This window comes from Stomoxys calcitrans, chromosome 3 (genome assembly GCF_963082655.1).
Source record: "Stomoxys calcitrans chromosome 3, idStoCalc2.1, whole genome shotgun sequence".
NCBI lineage: Eukaryota > Metazoa > Arthropoda > Insecta > Diptera > Muscidae > Stomoxys > Stomoxys calcitrans.
Genome location: NC_081554.1, coordinates 94,232,584 through 94,252,686, shown reverse-complemented (window position 1 = coordinate 94,252,686; position 20,103 = coordinate 94,232,584). Strand labels below are relative to the sequence as shown.

The 20,103-nt window shown below is 39.9% G+C and overlaps 1 protein-coding gene across 4 annotated transcripts in view; it reads left to right on the top strand.

Moving 5' to 3' along the window:
* The first annotated feature begins 9,621 nt into the window (after nucleotides 1-9,621).
* Nucleotides 9,622-20,103, top strand: part of LOC106084057 (fez family zinc finger protein erm) — a 190,604-nt gene continuing 180,122 nt past the window's right edge. Inside the window, exons 1-3 of one of the 4 annotated variants that reach the window (XM_059365133.1) lie at nucleotides 9,622-9,794; nucleotides 14,686-15,085; nucleotides 15,211-15,408. The gene's annotated coding sequence lies outside the window, so the exon portion shown is untranslated. Of the gene's footprint in view, nucleotides 9,795-14,374; nucleotides 14,454-14,685; nucleotides 15,409-20,103 lie in introns of all 4 variants that reach the window. The other 3 variants (XM_013247498.2, XM_059365132.1, XM_059365131.1) reach the window with 3 other exon arrangements.

The following is a 20,103-nucleotide window of genomic DNA, read 5'->3' as shown; positions in this document are numbered from 1 at the left end:
ATATGGCATATGACTGGGCTAGACCCAGAGGTCTTAATGTAAACCCAGAGAAGACTGAAATATGCCTGTTCATGAGGAAGACGAAGGTGGGCCAATTTAACGCATCACGTTTCCTCAATAAGACGATTTCGATATCTGACAAGGTCATATACTTAGGTGTGATCTTGGAGAGGAAACTGAATTGGAAGTGTCACATTCAGGAGCGTACTGAGAAGGCTCACAGATGTTGGTCACTATGCAGACGGACCGTAGGCTCGAAATGGGGCCTGAATCCGAGGATAGTTCACTGGCTCTACAGGAGCGTGATTAGACCAATACTTACTTACGTCTCAGTAGTTTGGTGGACTGCTATGGAGAAAAAGTGCTACATAAGGACCATACAACAGGTTCAGGCGGAGCGATGAGGACCGCTCCCACTAGAACACTGGAGACTATTCTAGATATCCGACCCATTGACATACAGATTAAGTGTGAGGCAGCCACTGCGGCTATGAGACTTAAGGCGATGGGAGAATGGATTAAGGATGGGAGCAGCTCATACCATCGCGGTATAATCGAGGCGACGATAGGATTTAGATCGTGAGAAGACGAGGCTATTACTGAAAGGAAGCAAGAAGGAGATTAGTATAGCTATTGGTATCATAACGGGACACATGGGACTACGAGCTCACTTATGTAAAATCGGTGCGGCAAGTGATAGTATGTGTAGGGCATGTGGGGAATATGATGAGACACTGGAGTATTTCCTTTGTCATTGCCCGGCTTTCGCGGCTGACAGATACCGGCACTTAGGTGGAGACACAATACCAGACATGAACCAACTTAGGGGAGTGGTATTGAAAACAATTAAGGATTTTGTAAGTAGCACGGAATTCCTTACTTAAAATTTTCTTTTTAGAGGTTACTTTATAGTTTTTAGAGCGCACAACAAGCCGATTACTGGCTTAGGTGTATGTCTATAGTGGCATGGGGTGGATTAATATCTGCACCCTCTTTTCAACCTAACCTACCGAGATCAGCTGATTTTATAGAGAGAAAACAGTTGATTTCGATGAATTGGGGTAAATTGCACAAATATTGATATATGAGTACTATGTCCACATCAAAATAGTTTTGTTTTTTCAATTCTCAGTCTCTAGGGCTTAGAAGATCTCAAAAATTCCAAATTTCAAAAAAATTGATCAAATATGCGATCTGTTATAAAGTGATTCTGGTCGATCAGTTTACATAATTTCTTCAACTGTTTGGGTGGTACAAACAAATGCCCTAAGTTTCGATGCCCTGGACCTTAGCAGTCGTCTGTGGGTATAAACACGACTTTAAAATTGCAAAGGCCATTTTTGTAGCAGAGCCCACACTCAATGGCCCTTGGAGTGTAAAGAACAAATAAATTCATGTGATTATTCGCTTGAGTGTGTTCAGTTTAACTTTGGCGATTGAGTGCGTATATGTCTGATATGCCTTGTTTTCAAATGACATCTTTTGTTCTGCAAACCCATGTTGGTGTGTGCTTTCGTGCTTTAGCGTGCGCTTTAATTTCGGATGGTGGCAGTTCTGGGACGACTGAGAATATTTGTGGAGGAATTCCTGTAGATATAATGATTACTTTATAGCAAATAAAGGATACAACTCGCATTCACAATCCTTTCATATGCTTGCTGGGCGGCCAAGTAGCGCTGCGCCATGTTGTCCTACCCCAATGGTGGTCTTGGCATTCGGTTTGAACGTTGTGTTGTTGTCGGTGATTTCGTGTGGTATTGTTGGGCCTCCTTCTGCTGTACCACTTGTGGTGTTTTAAATTTTTAATTTTCTCTGTTGGTGTTATTCTGGCTACGATGATGTTCTTCATTGTTATGTTGGAATACTAAAGTTGCGTATTTCCGAATGCCTTTATTCTGGCCAAGCATCGTATTTGTTTAATTCGCAGCACTCGCTGGCTGGCTATAATGGAGAGGGATGTTGAGGATTTCAGCGAGCTCTGGCGACGAACAATGATGAAAAGAACAATTATTTAATATTTGATGAAAGCAAGACTACATTGTGAAAATATTAAATATTTACAGGATCTTAATTCTCACATGGCGAACTTTGTTGATCCTCGAGTAAAAGCCGTTCGTTCCCTTTGGCTGTTCCGGTATTCAAAGTATTCGAGGTATGTTAAGAAATTTCAAATGGATTGATAACAATTTGAAATTGTTTTCGATTTGATTGCCGCCGTTGTTTTGCTTTTATGAACACTTTCTTCATCTTAATGGTAATAACCCTTCTCGTGTGTGTGAGAGAGTACTTAAGATCTGAGGTTTGCTTAATTGAAGACCTTGATTGTTATTTTGAACATTTAAAGAAATTAAAATTGAAATGAAGTTCCTGCACCTGGCCACATATCGTGAAGCCATCCACTTTATGTGAATTTGTCGCAATATATGTATATTTTCCCATTTCTCCGCACAAGTCATGGCGGGCTGAAGTAAGATGTACAGTAAGTTGTGGCTGCAGTTAACCCTGGATTTTTTTAATTTCCATCATCATTGCAATCATTATTGTTATTCATTTATTTTTATTTAATTAATTGTGTTGTTTGCTCCTCATTGCATTTCAAAAAAGATACGCAAGCTTTATGTTGTTATATCCATTTCCATAGGATGGGGGTATACTAATCTGCGACACATGGTCTTCTTGACATTATGAGTCAACCTAACTGTCTCTCAGTGGGATAGGAAAAAAAAATGTATGAAAATAATTCTCCCAGTTTTGAAGGGATAAAGTTTCAAATGTTTGTAGCTGAGGTCTTAACCAGAACCGGGGGTTCATTGGTGGTCGTTCAAAGTTAGTCGCCTCAGTCCTACAAAATTTTATTCAGGACCCCAAGAGACCTTTTATGATTTTGGAATTTTATATCTTAGAATATGCTAGAAAAGCCCTACAAAAACACGTATGTGTCCAAGATATCTTTTATTATACCCTCCACCATAGGATGGGGGGTATATTAATTTCGTCATTCTGTTTGTAAGTACTCGAAATATTCGTCTGAGATCCCATAAAGTATATATATTCTTGATCGTCGCCGCATTTTATGTCGATCTAGCCATGTCCGTCCGTCCGTCCGTCTGTCTGTCGAAAGCACGCTAACCTCCGAAGGAGTTTAGCCAGCTTGAAATTTTGCACAAATACTTCTTATTAGTGTAGGTCGGTTGGTATTGTAAATGGGCCATATCGGTCCGTGTTTTGATATAGCTGCCATATAAACCGATCTTGGGTCTTGACTTCTTGAGCCTCTAGAGTGCGCAATTCTTATCCGATTGGAATGAAATTTTGCACGACGTGTTTTGTTATGATATTCAATAACTGTGCCAAGTATGGTTTAAATCGGTCAATAACCTGATATTGCTGCCATATAAACCGATCTTGGGTCTTGATTTCCAGAGCCTCTAGAGTGCGCAATTCTTATCCGATTGGAATGAAATTTTGCACGACGCGTTTTGTTATGATATTCAACATCTGTGTCAAGTATGGTCTGAATCAGTCTATAACCTGACAAAGCTGTCATATAAACAGATCTGGGGACTTGACTTCTTGAGCTTCTAGAGGGCGCAATTCCTATCCGATTTGGCTGGAATTTTGCATGACGTATTTAATTCTTACTTTCAAGAACTGTCCCAAATAAGGTTCAAATCGGTTCATAACCTGATATAGCTGCCATATAAACCGATCTGGGATCTTGACTTCTTGAGCCTCTAGAGGTCGCAATTATTATCCGATTTGCCTGAAATTTTGTACGACGGATTCTCTCATGACCATCAATATACGTGTTTATTATGGTCTGAGTTGGTCTATAGCCCGATACAGCTCCCATATAAATCGATCTCTCTATTTTCCTTCTTGAGCCCCCAAAGGGCGCAATTCTTATCCGAATTGTCTGACATTTTCCACAGGTCTCCAACATATAATATAATTGTGGTCCAAACCGGACAACATCTTGATATCGGTCTAATAGCAGAGCAAACTCGACAATTGCGATCCATGGTGGAGGGTATATAAGATTCGGCCCGGCCGAACTTAGCACGCTTTTACTTTTTTTTTTTTTAATTTCGCCTTTGCTATTGCCTTAGTTTTTGTTTGGGCAGGCATTTCTGCACCGATTGAACTGATATATTTAAATGGTAAAACATTTTTATATTCTTGCTGCAAAATATGTGCCTAGATCCGGTTCTTCGGTCGAAAGATATGCGAGAGAAAATCATCCAAACAAATTTCAAGCGAATCGGTTAACAAATGACCATTTTATTGCATTATTACTGCAAATCGGACGAACATAAATATGGGAGCTATATCCAAACCTGTATCGATTTTTTCCAATTTCAATAGCCTTCGTCTCTAGGCCGAAAAACATGCCCATACCAAATTTGAAGACGATCGGATGAAAATTGAGACCTGTAGTTTGTACACAGATTATCATGGACAGACGGACATAGCTAAATCGAATCAGAAAATGATTCTGAGTCGATCGGTATACTTGTCAATGGGACAATCTCTCTTCCTTTTGGGTGTTACAAACTAATTCATGAGGTTATAATACCACCACAGTAGTGGTGTAGGGTATAAAAATGATAGATTGGATGATCAACTTTGAAGGCCCGCCAATGTGCACTCACTAATCTGGTTATGAAGGGATATTTTTATCCGTTCAAAAATGATAGAAATATTTCCACTAATTTTTTTCATCACCTACTGCATGTCTGTCGTTACCGAGTTTGAACGCATGAAACTATCCCCTTGAAATTTTGTATATATTCTTCTTATTGTGTGGGTCGTTGGCTCATTATATCCTCCACGGTGGTGTGGGGGTATACTAATACTACTCATTCCGTTTGTAACACCTCGAAACATTGATCTAAGTATATATTTATATATTCTTAATAGTCTCGACATTATGAGTCGATCTAGCCATGTCCGTCCATCCATCGAAATCACGATAGCGGTCGAACGCGTAAAGCTAACCGCTTGAAATTTTGCATGGATACTTAATATTGATGAAGGCTGTGACGCATACGATGTTTTAATACTTCTAAGGGGTAAGGATCCGAACGAGCTTTGCAGAAGGGCCGAAAGGGTCTTGCATATGGCATATTAATGGGCTAGACCCAGAGATCTCAATGTTAACCCAAAAAAGACTGAAATATGCCTGTTATCGAGGCAATCTGACAAGGTCAGATTAACGTCTTCTCTGAGGATGTCAAAATCCGCATCGTTTGAGTGCCGGGCCATAACGGAGTAAGGGGGAATGAAAGGACAGACGATTTGGTGCTGATGGCCAGAGGACTGCCGTCAATAAACTTGGTTAACCCGAAGCCTTTCGTGTCGACACAGTCCGAGTTTAGGGAGTGGGCGACGAATGCACATGCAACAATGTGGAACAGCGAAACCGTCGGTAGGACGGCGAAAATCCTATGGGGGGGATTCAGATCGTGAGAAGACGAGGCTATTACTGAAAGGAAGTAAGAAGGAGGTCAGTATAGCTATTGGTACCATAACGGGACACATAGGACTACGAGCTCACTTATGTAAAATCGGTGCGGCAAGTGATAGCATGTGTAGGACATGTGGGGAAGATGATGGGACGTTGGAGCATTTCCTTTGTCATTGCCTGGCTTTCGCGTATAACAGATACCGGCACTTAGGGGAGTGGTATTGAAAATAATGAAGGATTTTGATGTAGTAGCTTCCTAACATAAAATTTTCTTTTTAGAGGTTACCTTATAGATTTTAGAGCTCACAACAAGCCGATTACTGGTTTAGGTGTATGTCCATATTGGCATGGGGCGGATTAATATCTGCACCCTCTTTTCAACCTAACCTAATCTAATACAGATATAGGTCTTTGGGGATTGCGAATGGGCTATATCGTTTCAGATTTGCTAATAGCTCCCATATAAACCGATCTCCCGATTTGACTTCTTGGAAGTCGCAATTTTTTTGGCTACAAATTTGTTCAAAGTGTTCTGTTGTGACTTCCAACAACTGTGCCAAGTACGATCCAAATCGGTATATAACCTGGTATAGCTCCCATATAAACCAGTCTCTCGATTATCCTTTTTCGGTTCCTAAAAGCTTTAATTTTTGCTGATTTGACAGAAGTTTGGTAAAATTATGCCCTTAAAATAAATTTATTTTGTATACATTTTTAACCGAATCCATGGTGGTGGATTCCCAAGATTGGTCCCGGCCGAACTTATCACGCTTTTACTTGTTATAGCCTCAATTGGTATGCTTAAAAAATCGTTGTGAAAACCATTCTCTTTGTGTGTTGGCTGGTGCCTCGTTATATTCAATTTGCGGTTATATCCAGCCCGACAAATTGAGAAATTTCACCAAGTAACTCAAATCCTTCTCTGTTGGATTTATCAAGGTATCAAAGTCGGTCGGATTTAAGGTTTTGAAGCTGGAGTCGAACTTGGACCGTTTCGGAATTGAGTTAGCTTACTCCGATTCCGGCTAAATACTCTGATTCAGACTCGACGTCAGAGTCGAGGGTCAGACTTCGCAGGCCTGGTCTAACAAGGTCTTGAAATAGCGGACGACCTATTGCTGTTTGTCTACATTTTATTTGCGCTTCTCCTCATCTATGGCTTTACTTTACTTTACTTTAATTGGCTACGACAGAAAATTTTTGTCATGAGCCGAATTTAGAATAGCGTTCCAAGGGCCTCGATCTTCTGCGCTCCTTCTAAAATCTTTGACACCAAGTTTCGAGGTGTCTCCAACCACTTGACCTTTCCATCGGGCTTTTGGTTGTCTCGGTTTGCGTGTACCATGGTGATCGCCTTCAAAAGACTTCTTCGCTGAAGCTTTTTCATTTATTCTGCCAACATAACCAAGCCAACGCAACCGTTGGATTTTGATCCGTTTATTTATGCTTACTTTGCCATACAGCTCATACAGTTCGTGGCTGATACTCCAAATCAGTGCAAACTGGTCCATAAATTTTACGAAGAATCTGCCTCGTCTGGTTTCACACGTACCGCCTTAAAAAATAAACCTACCGAGCTTAAACTTGGCCTGGTTACGTTTTTGGTCCATTAGTAGGATAAGTTCGAAGATGGGATACACTCAGAGAAATTTGTTATGAAAACCAGCAAATCTGCTCAAAAACAACAACGCTTTTAAATGAAAAATATGAACCAAAAAATAAAAACGTGGTAAGATCGGTCGGGACGAATCATGGAAACCCATCACAATGGATTCAGCTAAAAATGTACACAAGGGCATACGTTTACTTTACGTACTTGAAGGGCATATGCTTACCTTACGTACTAAACTGCTGCCAAACCAGGCAATGCTGCTTTTAGGGGTCGTAGAAGACAAATCGGGAGATATAGATTATATGGGAGCTATATCAAGTTATAGACCTATTTGGACACTACTTTCCATGGATGATGGAAGTTATGAGCAAAATTTTAGTCAAATTGGATATCACTATTGGAAATTGGATATAACTACCTCTGTCTTACACGGATTTATATCCAGACCACTTTCGGTAGCCCACTTTGCTGTTGCCCACTTGTAGCCCTCTATGTAGCCGACTAGGTCGTGAATGGGTGTTTCAGTGGATTTGCCGTTACTATATGCATGCTGCTGCCACTATTTAGACCATACTTATCGTTGATGTTGAAAGTTAGAGGCGCTCAAGATGTCAAATCGGGAGATCGGTTTATATGGGGTTGGGTTATATACCGATTTAAACCATACTTAGCACGGTTGCTAGAAGTTGTAACAGAAAACTGCATGCAAAATATCAGCCCTTTTGGATAACAATCGGGGCTTACGATGTTGTTTTGTTAGGAGATCAATTTATATTGGAGATATATCATGTTATACATCGACTTAGACCATACTTGGCACGATTGTTCGAAGTCGTAACAGAACACTATGTGCAAAATTTTAGATATCAAATGTAAAGACCACTTTATAAGGGAGCTATAGCTACATTTAAACCGATATCCCATTAACAATCCCCAACGACCTCCATCAATTTGATATATATGTGCGAAATTTCGAGAGGCTGTTTTTTTGCAGTGATACAAATTTAAAATTAGAATGCGCTTATTCAGTTAGTCGAAGGGTGGGTGCGAAAATTAGGTTAAATATAAATTTGGCACCGAGTCGAGGCTATATGTCCATTGCCATATATACCGTTCAGCCTTTTGGGTTCACAAGCACATCTTGAAATTTTGTATTAAAATATTAAATCCTCTTAAGAGCATCTTTCAAATGTGATTCAAGTCTCCAATTTTGTATTATGCCTTAATAACACAGCTTTAATGTATAGGGCACCAAAGCTTACCTATTATTTTAAGTGCATCTCCATGGAATTTGAAGAATATAGGTACCCACAATTGTTATGGTTCTCCAATACAGAAGAAACTCCCTACCCATGTCCTTTTGCACAAGAAAGAAACCCATCATTATCACCATGAAACCGAACTGAAAGGTACACTAATGGAGTACAAACACAAAGACGTATTGTACTGAAAGCATAAAATGCCACATTACCAAACAGCAGTCGGCCAACCATCCTGTCCGCCAGCCAGTGTCGTTCACATAGCCCAAGTACAAGTATGCATGTATGCATATACCATTTCATCCACATTCTATGTATTCCCATATTCTCCGCACCCATCTATTGCTAAAAAACGACAATGACAGGACGAAGACCACCTGCAAATAAGAAGCGAACCGAAAAAGGAGCAAATCAACTAAATTGCAATACAAATATGTACTCTCTTACATTCAGCCCATCTACACAGTCATACAATCATTTAAGGCAATGGATACACATACATACCGACAAATGTGCACCCAACTGAGAAGTGGAAACAAAAGGCAAAATCTGAAAAAGGCACATAGGGAATGGGTTATAGAGGGCCACAAAGAAAAAGGCATCTCTCCGGCAGCAGTAGAAGCGTACGTGGTGCCAAGCGGGGAGTCGGAGTAATGGGTGCTGCTGCTGTTTCTGGGTGAAGTCTCAAACGAACATCGCGATGGCGAGCAAGGTGATGATGGCTCAATGAACGATGACCGAACAATGGTGGCCAACTCAAATGGCAGCAATGCAACAAACACATCACAAAATCATTTCTCGCAATGATGGCATACATATGTATGTATGATGCAGTTGGCAGTTGATGCCACTAAGCACCGAGTAGATTCATGGGCTCTTTTTGTTGTTGTTTTGTCATTTGCAGAGAAGAAGTAACACCCCTTCCTCGACAACCATTGTAACGGTATGCGCAGTAGTGTAGAGAGAAAGAGAGCGCTTTGTCGTTGAATTGAGGGTGTTAGGTGATGCATGGTGTGAGATAGGCCCCTTTTCAAGTGCGAATGAGATGGCCTGAGAGAGTGAGAAATTTTGATGTGGATGTGTGTAATTTGAGTAAATTGGGGTGGTATCATTCAAATACTCTGGCATGTGTTGTCATTTTCGTAACTGTTTTTGTATTTTCGCATACTCTCCACAATTGACGTTGTTGTTGTTCCTCTGGTTTTTATACCATTACCCACTCTTGAGTGCGACCGCTAACTATGGATTCCCACACAGCCAATAGTTTCGGAGAGTACGTGTACGCGTCCAGAGAAAATTCTATGAACTCTGGAAATTTATTTGCGCCGTCGATCTTTGAATGGTCTGTTTAAAATTTGTACGCACTTTATTTTTTGAAATGTGACAAACGTTACCGCTACCGCTGTAGATGTTATTCCAAGTTTGCCGTCGGCAGGACGTGAGGTTGTTGAAAAAGGTCTTTATTCAAATTTATGGGAGTTGGTACCGCGTGCTGGTAGTGGAATACAATGTTACCAGGCAAAACGTCAAGATTGCCAAAAAAGTTTGATGAATCCTTCTCTTGATTGACATAAAATCCAACATAAGCCAATTTGCAGTCGAAATATCGAAGTTACTGTAGAATTTTTCACTAAGTTCTAATTTTTGTTGTCCACTCTAAACCTAGTTGGAATTGAATTGTGGGCTATTTTTGTAAAATAGTGCATAGTTTTGATAAAGTATCCGACTTGAAATTCGACCAATGCAATTGGTTTTTAGACTGGAGATTATTTTGCTGTTGAACCGAAGTTCCACATTATTATCCAAACGGAACACATCGAAATATCCATTTCCGACCCTATAAGACGGTCTAGGCATGTCCGTCCATCCGTAAGTTTGTTATCACGCTAAAGTCTTTAAAAATATAGATATTGAGCTAAAACATTGCACAGATTCTTTTTTGTTCATAGGCAGGTTAAGTTCGAAGATGGGCTATATCGGACTATAGTCCGATATAGCCACCCAACCAGACAGACCTGCCGATTTAAGGTCTAAGGCCCTTAAAATCCACATATATTATCCAATTATCGGACCATATTTGGATACAGCTGCTATGGGTGCATAAATAATGCATTTTTCACCAGATAATGACGAATACACGAGGACTCTTTCAGATCGGACAAGATGGATTGGAATCCTGTTTTAGGCAAGGGTTAAGTAACACGATAGACTTTTCCGAATGTAGACATGGTAATATAATACTGAGGGAGGTAGTCTCGTGGCTTAGATGCCAGCATGTTTGCCTATGACGTAGAATGTCTGGGTTGAAATCCCGGGGTGAACACCAGAAAAACCAGCCACTCTAAAACTTCTCTACGGACTTGGCATAAAACAAGTTGTCGCTTATCATTGAGCTAAAACTTTAAGAGGACTGCACTACCAACTACTACTAAAGGATATTTCCGGTACGGGATAAAAAGGAGCACCACACGGGCTGAAACTTTGAGCTCCGGTCTGTGTGGTGTTATCGTTATCATGAGAAGCAAAGCTAGGAGCTATCGGTCGCGTCCACAGGTTGCGGATAGTGGAATGCTTCATACGGAGTAACTGTAATTGCAGTCGCGGACAATCAGCGGTATCGAGTGGAGAGTCTCAGTGAGAGGATGGGCGGCACCGGTTCTTGCTTCTCGATACGACAAGGTGAAATATTGGCGCCTTTAAATAACCAATTGGAAGGAGCTTGCTCGCCTATAAAAGCTTGACGAGGATCGTCAACTCCAGATGCAAATGTGGCTACAGGGTAACATAATACTTTTACTTTAATTGGCTATGACGGAACATTTGTCCCATTATCCGAGCGTAAATTACAGTTTCGAGCGCCTCGATCTTCTGTGCTCCTTCTATAATCTCTGACACCAAGTTTTGAGGTGTCTCTCACTACTTGATCTTTACATCGGGCTTTTTGACGTCCCGGTTTGCATTTACCGTCGTGATCGCCTACAAAAACTTCTTCACAGAGGCTGTTTCATTTATTCTGATACTCGATACGTTTAACTATGCTAACGTCGTCATATAGCTCATACAGTTTGTGGTTCATACGACGCCGATACTCTCCATCAATGCAAACTGGTCCATACATTTTACGATTTTTTTTCTCAAACACTCGGAACCATATAACAACATGGGTAGTATCAGTGTTATGTATGGCGTGATTTTCATCTGTCGAGAGGTGACCTTGATTCTAAGATAATAGGCATTGCAGAATTTTTTGTCGCAATTACGAATGAAAATGGTTGTTTTGATAGATCCATGCAACATGCAATAAAGTTATATACGAGCCAAAAATGATTAAAAAAGAGGCAAAATTATAATTCGATGTTTGTTGCTATCTTGTAGTCTACACAACAATTTTCCACTGGAAACATAAATGTCTTGGCTGCAACCAAGAAGGAGTGATAGATTTCAAGGCCTACTCTATTATTTAGCCCTATTTTAATATTTGGTACCCGATAGATACGAAAATGATTTTTATATCCACGACCATAGGATGGGGCTATTCTAGCCTAGTCATTTCGTTTGCAACACCTCGAAATATTTATCTAAGACCCCATAAAGTATATATATTCTTGTTGGTCTTGACATTCGATCAATCCATGTCCGTTTTTCTATCCGTCCGTCCATATGTCGAAAACGCGATAGCGTTCGAACGAATAAAGATATCCGCTGGAAATTTTGCACACATACTTCTTATCGATGTAAGTCGTTGGGGATTGCAAATAGGCCACAGCGATTCAGATTTGGATATGAACCGATCCCCAGTTTTTAATTCTTGAGTCCCTAGAGACCTCCATTTTAATCCAATTTAACTGATATTTGGTAGAAGGACTTCTGCTATGACTTCCAACATCCATACCATGTATGATCCGAATCGGTCCATACATTGATATAACCCCTATGTAAACCGATTCCCAGATTTGATTTTTTGAGCTCCTAGAGGCTTCGATTTTTATCTTATTTGGCTGAAATTCGAAAGAACGACTTCTGCTGATCCGAATCGGTTTATATACTGATATAGGCCACTTGAATACCAATTCTGTGATATGACTACTTGAGGCCATAGCAGCGGTAACCAATTTTCGATTTGGTTATTGTAAAATAATGAAATAATTCAAACACGACTTCTTGCCCAGATTTGATTTCATGAGTGTCCTAGAGTCCTCAATTTTCATTCAATTTGGCTGAAATTCGACACAAAGACTTCTGCTGATTCTGGGGTATACTGCTGATGGGGATATACTTATTTCGTCATTCTGTTTCAAACTACTCGAAATATTTGTCTGAGACCCCATTAAGTATATATATTCTTGACAGCCGTGACATTTTATGTCGATCTAGCCATGTCCGACCATCCGTCCGTCCGTCTGTCTGTCGATGAAAGCACGCTAACTTTCGAAGGAATACAGCTAGCCGTTTGAAATTTTGCACAAATACTTCTCATAAGTGTAGGTCGGTTGGGATTGTAAATGGGCTATACAATCCATATTTTGATATATCTGCCATATAAACCGATCTTGGGTCTTGACTTCTTGAGCCTCTAGAGTGCGCAATTCTTATCCGATTGGAATGAAATTTTGCACGACGTATTTCGCTATGACTTCCAACAACTGCGCGAAGTTAGTTGAATCTTGACTTCTTAAGCCACTAGTGTGCGCAATTCTTATCCGATTTGAATGAAATTTTGCACGAAGTATTTTGGTATGATATCCAACAACTGTGTCAAGTATGGTTCAAATCGGATGATAGCTGCCATATGAACCGATCTTGGGTCTTGACTTCTTGAGCCTCTAGAGGGCGCAATTCTTATCCGATTGAAATGAAATGAAATGAAACTGTGCAAAGTTAGGTTCAAATCGGTCAATAACCTGATATAGCGACCATATAAACCGATCTTGGGTCTTGACTTCTTGAGCCTATAGATGGCGCAATTCTTATCCGATTGGAATGAAATTTTGCACGACGTGTTTCGCTATGACTTCCAACAACTGCGCTAAGTTAGGTTTAAATCGGTTCATAACCTGATATAGCTGTCATATAAACCAATCTTGGTTCTTGACTTCTTGAGCCTATAGATGGCGCAACTCTTATCCGATTGGAATGAAATTTTGCACGACGTGTTTCGCAATGACTTCCAACAACTGCGCTAAGTTAGGTTTAAATCGGTTCATAACCTGATAAAGCTGTCATATAAACCGATCTGGGATCTTAACTTCTTCAGCCTCTAGAGGTCGCAATTATTATCCGATTTGCCTGAAAATTTGTACGATGGATCCTCTCATGACCATCAACATACGTGTTTATTGTGGTCTGAATCGGTCTATAGCCTGATACAGCTTCCATATAAATCGATCTCTCTATTTTAATTCTTGAGCCCCAAAGGGCGCAATTCTTATACGAATTGGCTGACATTTTCCACAGGTCTCCATCATATAATTTAATTGTGGTCCGAACCGGATCATATCATGATATCGCTCTAATAGCAGAGCAAATCTTTTCTTTTATCCTTTTTTTTGCCTAAGAAGAGATGCCGGGAAAAGAACTCGATAAATGCGATCCATGGTGGAGGGTATATAAGATTCGGCCCGGCCGAACTTAGTACGCTTTTACTTGTTGTAAATCTAAAGCTCTATTTTGATTTTAGAGCAGTGGTGGGCACACTGATGTCTTGCACAGTATACCTATAGACCATGGGCTTATTAGCATAATATTTCTTGTGAACGTACACAGTAACTGTCAATAGAGTGTCTATATTTGCCCATCACTGTTTTAGACACTTGGTCTCTTTTTAGTTCGATTCTTATAAACGCTTTGTCGACAAAAAATTTGACCCCTCCTTATGAATATGCCTACATGATTATGATAGGTGCTTAAAAGTAGAGAAGTAGAATGCGTTCGCTGTTCGCTAAAGTCGTCTTTGGCCTTCTTTTTTCTTTGTTTGCTCGATTATTGTTTGTTTTACCAGAGAATTAATTTTTAATGACTTGTTTTTTAATATGAAAGTTTGCCGTGTTGTTGTCACCACTTAATCTAGTCAGCGTTTGGATGCCGAGATTGTTGCAGCTGCATGATATCCTTTTATGTATGTATAGACAGCAGGGCCTTCTCTGTAATCAATGCTCCACATGTGCGTTGTGTTATGCATGACAGTGAGAGTATGTGTGGTGGTCGTTGTTTTTTTTTCAAGAAAAAGAAATTAAAAAATAATACAACAGCCACAACAAGGGAAGTTGGTCTTTCACTTGTCTCTTCTCTATTTAATGATGTTTCGTTGGGGGACGATGTTGATTCGTTGTCATTGCTTAAATTTGCAGTTGTTGGTGCTGTCAGGCCCGTCGGCGACTCTCTTTTTAATGTAGCCATCAACACTCGGAGACGTAATAAATTTGCGTGAGTGTGTTTGCGTGTCACTCACTCATCGTCTCCCCTGTCATAAATCAAATATTTGCATTTTAAAATTGACATTGATGTTACACGGTCCAAATTAACGGTGATTTGTGCTGAACTTTGCGTTACGTTGTTGCGTTCTACGAGAAGAACGAACAGAATTAAGCCACAAAAACAATTTGTTTTCGAATGCAACCAGTTAAAAAATATTAGTGTAAATAACCTAAAATCAACACCAAAGAAAATAAGGAACTTGAATACTAATACAAACACACCAGTACATATTTAGATGTAATCATATGCACGCACAACATGTTACGTACTTGGGTAGGAATTGTAATGATATGATTCAAATAATTACAGGATCAAAGTGAGTTTTTGTTTTTTTATTTATTTATCCTTCGAAAAGTGAATGACATTAGAATCTTAAACTCAATTTTCTTTGATCTCAGTGTCTTGTACTCATATCTTAAGAAACACAAATAAAAGTGATAGCGTGTATGCGTTAGAATGTTAAAGGCTGAATCAACGAATTTGTATTAAATATTTTCTAACAAGGATAACTCATCAAATATTTATACAACGCATATATCGGTTCATCTATTTTAAAAGGCAACACATAATAAACCAAGGATTTTCAATACGTAAAGGTAAGATATATGGTAGTTGGTAATAAAACGATGAAATCTAAAAGAGAATGCCTTGTAAAGCAAAATACTTATTGGATAAATAATAATAATAATAAGAACCATTGTTAAACGAATGATTATGTTGGTTTCAATCTTACGAGGCGGCATGAAAAAACGGAAAATGAATAAAAGGCCAAAAATTGGATATTATTACGTAATGAAATAAGATCCCAAAATGAAAATAAAATAAGGCCGTGACGTAACAAAAAACACCCCCAAAAACTAAAATGAAGTAAGGCTTCAAAATTTGGGACACCATTTTATATAAAGCAAAGCCCCATTTTAAAAATTAAATAATGCCCCAGTAAGAAGTAGGTTAGGTCAGGAAGGTTAGGTTTAAGTGGCAGTCTGCCATCAGATTCATTTAGACGTTTTCGTCCACTGTGATACCAAAGGAAAAGAAGAAGGAAAATGCCTTCTAGTTCCTACCGTTGAACCATCCAAATCACTTTAAAAAGCTCAGTAACTTGCGAATGTTCATATCCGCTAAATCAGATAGTTTCTCAAAGAAATGAGAACCTAAAGTGGAACTCCTTCTAACTGCTAGTGCGGGATACACATACAGAAATCGTTCTATACCAGCTTCTGCAAAAGTCGTTGCTGGCAACCTTCAGTCTTTCAGCATGTTTTCCGATTAGACGGACACAATGATTGAGACGTCTGTTCTAGCCAATGACAGCAAAGCAGTAGACCTCTTCAAGTCTAGATGAGGCCACATAGTTTTGGAACGCTCACAGCCCCCTCTTTGTGACCATTTATCATTCGTTGCCCTTCGGGCCTGGTCCTAAAAACTTAGCTTACATGTCGCTAGAGGCATACCCATAGATTCCAGTTTCCCTGGAGTGTGTAAGGTAGTTCCTGGTCTCGCAAGCTCGTCTGTTTTAGAATTATCTGGGATATCTCTGTGGCCCGGCACCCAAAACAGGTGAATTTTGAACTGTTCACCCATCTCGTAGGGAGATCTGCGACAGTCGAGGGCGGTTTTTGTGTTCAGAAATTCGTTCTCCATGGATTTAATGACTGCCTGGCTGTCTGAGAAGATATTTATGCCAACCGTCGTAACGAAATTATATCTTAGCCATTCCACCACTTCCTTAATTGCAAGGATCTCCGCTTAATACACCCTGCAATGGTCGGGTAACCTCTTCGATATGACCAGTTCTAAATCTTTAGAGTACATCCTAAAGCCTACCTGGTCGTTTAGTTTGGAACCATCCGTATAGAAGGCTATGTAACTTCTGTTACCAGGGATATTGTAGTTCCAATCACTTCTATCAGGAATAGTGATACAGTACTTTACAGCGGCAATCCTTTACAGACTCACTAGTAATATTGACTGACTAAGGCTAATAATGGGAATCGAATCCACGACCCCCACATTTGCAATTAGAGCATGCTACCAATTCTACCGGGGGTCCTCATTAAGTAATAGCAGTAGATTATGCTTTTGCTCCCTACATGAAAAAATAAATTTCAACAAATATATTAACATTTTTTAATTGGGATTTCAACGTGGCGGCAGAAGAGGTTGTCACTGGTATGCATTCGTCGGAGGCTATTAGGGAAATTGTGTCTGAGTCGAAAATCCTTTGGGCGATAAGAAGTTTCGACTCCTTTAAGTCGCCAGGCCCTGATGATGTATCACCGGTTGCATTCCAAGCTGTGTCCGATAGACTGGTTCCCTGGCTTAGGGAGATATACTCTGCTTGTATAAGAATGTCATATATACCTGTGGGATGGAGGGACACGAAAGTCATTTTCATTCCGAAGGCAGGAAAACCCTTCCACACGAAGGCGAAAGATTTCGTCCTATTAGTCAGTCATCCTTTATGATGAAGACTCTTGAGAGGTTGATAGAAACATATTTTAGGGCAAAGATCCGTGGAGATCGCCTGTCGCGGCAGCAGTATGCATATAGTAAAGGCAAATGCACTTAAACAGCCCTTTACGACCTACATAGAGGATTCTCTCGCTGTCAAAGAATATATATATATAGAATATATATATATATATATAGAATATATAAATATATATAGAATATATATATATATAAAGAATATATATCATGATGGAGTTGGAGTTTCTAGGCATCAACTCTACCGTAAGAAAGTTTATTAATAAGTTACTTACTAAAAGATGCATTACGGCAGGCTTTGGATCTGTGGATCTGAAAAGATGGGTCAGCAGAGGAACACCCCAAGGAAGTGTATTGTCTCCTCAGCTTTGGAATATAGCCATAACAATATATTATTGTCTCTGGAAGAAAAAGGTGTAAAAGTGGTCGCGTATGCTGATGACGTGGCAATTGCGTTTGGAGGAAAGTTTCCCAGCATTCTAAGAGATATATTGTACTTCAGGAAGCTCTACGTGTAACCGCAAAGTGGTCTACCGAAAGTGGTCTGGGTATAAATCCGTGCAAGACAGAAGTAGTTCTTTTCAGCAGGAGATACAAATTGCCTACAGTGGAACCGGTATCTTTGGATAGAGAGAATGTTCCATTTACAGAAAGCGCAAAATACCTGGGTGTTTTGCTGGACAGGAAACTGTACTTCAAATCCAACATTTTGGAAAGGGCAAGAAAAGCCACTCTTGTCCTATATACCTGCAAGAGAGCCATTGGCAAAAGTTGGGTGTTTAGACTACGTGTCATGCATTGGGTATATACTGCAGTTGTCAGACCTATAATGCTATATGGTATTGTGGTCTGGTGGACGGCGCTTCAAAAGTTCACCTACTGCTCAATAATTAACCGTATCCGAAGGATGGCTTGTTTGTGCGTCATAGCCGCACTGAGGGCGACATCATCTGATGCATTGAATTTAATGCTATATCTTATGCCTCTGGACATTGTGGCTAGACAAATTGCAGCGACCACTGCCGTGAGGTTGAGGGAGCTTTCTCGTTGGCATGTGGCGGCTACGAACACTATGTTGTATTCTGAAGACAATAAGCTTATTAAAAAAGATCTCAGAGCAAACAATTGTAAAAACATAAAACCGAGCTTGAGTCTATATGAGTTTAAGGGGCACATGAGCTCTTAAAATCAACACCGTAGTGGTCTACAAATTGAAGGGTTCACTCCAGAAATGGTATAAACTCCATAACACGGTGTTGGATTACTGGCGTTTGAAAGTTCTTGATCATTTTAAAAGTGATTTACATCTTACACTTATAAAAAAAAATCTGCTGATAATGACAAACTTTGTCTGCTTCCTGATAGTAGTTGATTTTATTGCTATTACAACAATTGTTCTGCAGTTATGAAGAAAAAGCAGACTGCTGCTCCATTTATGATGAGATTGTAAAGAAGCATATTTAACACTTGAAAGACCAAGAGATAATTTAAAATTTGAAACTATTTATATATTTTTATTTCAAAATTTAAATTTTTAGGGATTTTGTAAAAATTGAAACATCATATTTCAAAATATGTACAAAAACTTGATCTGTCTACACCCAGAAAATGTTGTCTGCTGATTCTCCCTTGTCGAAAACTGCCATAACCAAACTGTCCCTAGCGACAAAGATTCTTGAACCCATCTTACTATTGTTCGCCCTAGTTTTTTGATCAGGGCGATCACGGAATGCGTGAAGTGGTGTGGTGCTAACGCTAGGACGTCGAGTGTGAACATCTTTACCGACAGTAAAGTTGCCATGAGGGCAATAACAAGCAGGACGGTAACGAACAGTCTCTCAGTGTAAGAAGGAGATTAACGCCTTCTCTGAGGGTGGCAAAATCCATACGTTTGGGTGCCGGGCCATAATGGAGTAAGTGGAAATGAAAGGGCAGACGATTTGGCGGTGAAGGCCAGAGGAATGCCGTCAGTAAACTTGGTTAACCCGAAGCCTTTCGGGTCGACGCAATCCGAGTTAAGGGAGTGGGCGACGAATGCGCATCCAACATTGTGGAACAGCGAAACTGTCGGTAAGACGGCGAAAAGAAAGAAGGTCAGTATAGCTATTGGTATCATAACGGGACACGAGCTCACTTATGTAAAATCGGCGCGGCAAGTGGTAGCATGTGTAGGGCATGCGGGGAAGGTGATGAGACGTTGGAGCATTTCCTTTGTCATTGCCCGGCTTTCGTGTCGAACAGATTTCATATTTCATCAAAATCGGATGAAAAATGCTCCTTTTGTGGGCTCAATACTCTATATCGGGAGATCGCTCTATATGGCAGCTATATTCAAATATGGTCCGATCTGGTCCGATCTTGGGTCTTGACTTCTTGAGCCTCTAGAGGCCGCAATTCTCGTCAGATTTGACTGAAATTTTGCACATGGTGTTTTGGTATCACTTTCCACAACTGTACTTAGTAAGATTTAAATCGGTCCATAATCTGGTATAACTATCATATAAACCGATCTTGGATCTTGACTTCTTGAGCCACTAGAGGGCGCAATTCTCATCCGATTTGGCTGAAATTTTGAATAATAAGTATACCGATTGTTATGACTTGCAATAAATGTGCTAAGTATGGCGCAAATCGGTATATAACCTGATATAGCCGCCATATTAATCGATCTGGGATCTTGATTTCTTGAGCCTCTAGAGGGCGCAATTCTCATCCGATTTGGCAGAAATTTTGTACAGCGGCTTCTCTCATGACTGTCAACATACGTGTCTAATATGATCTAAATCGATCAATAGCTTGAT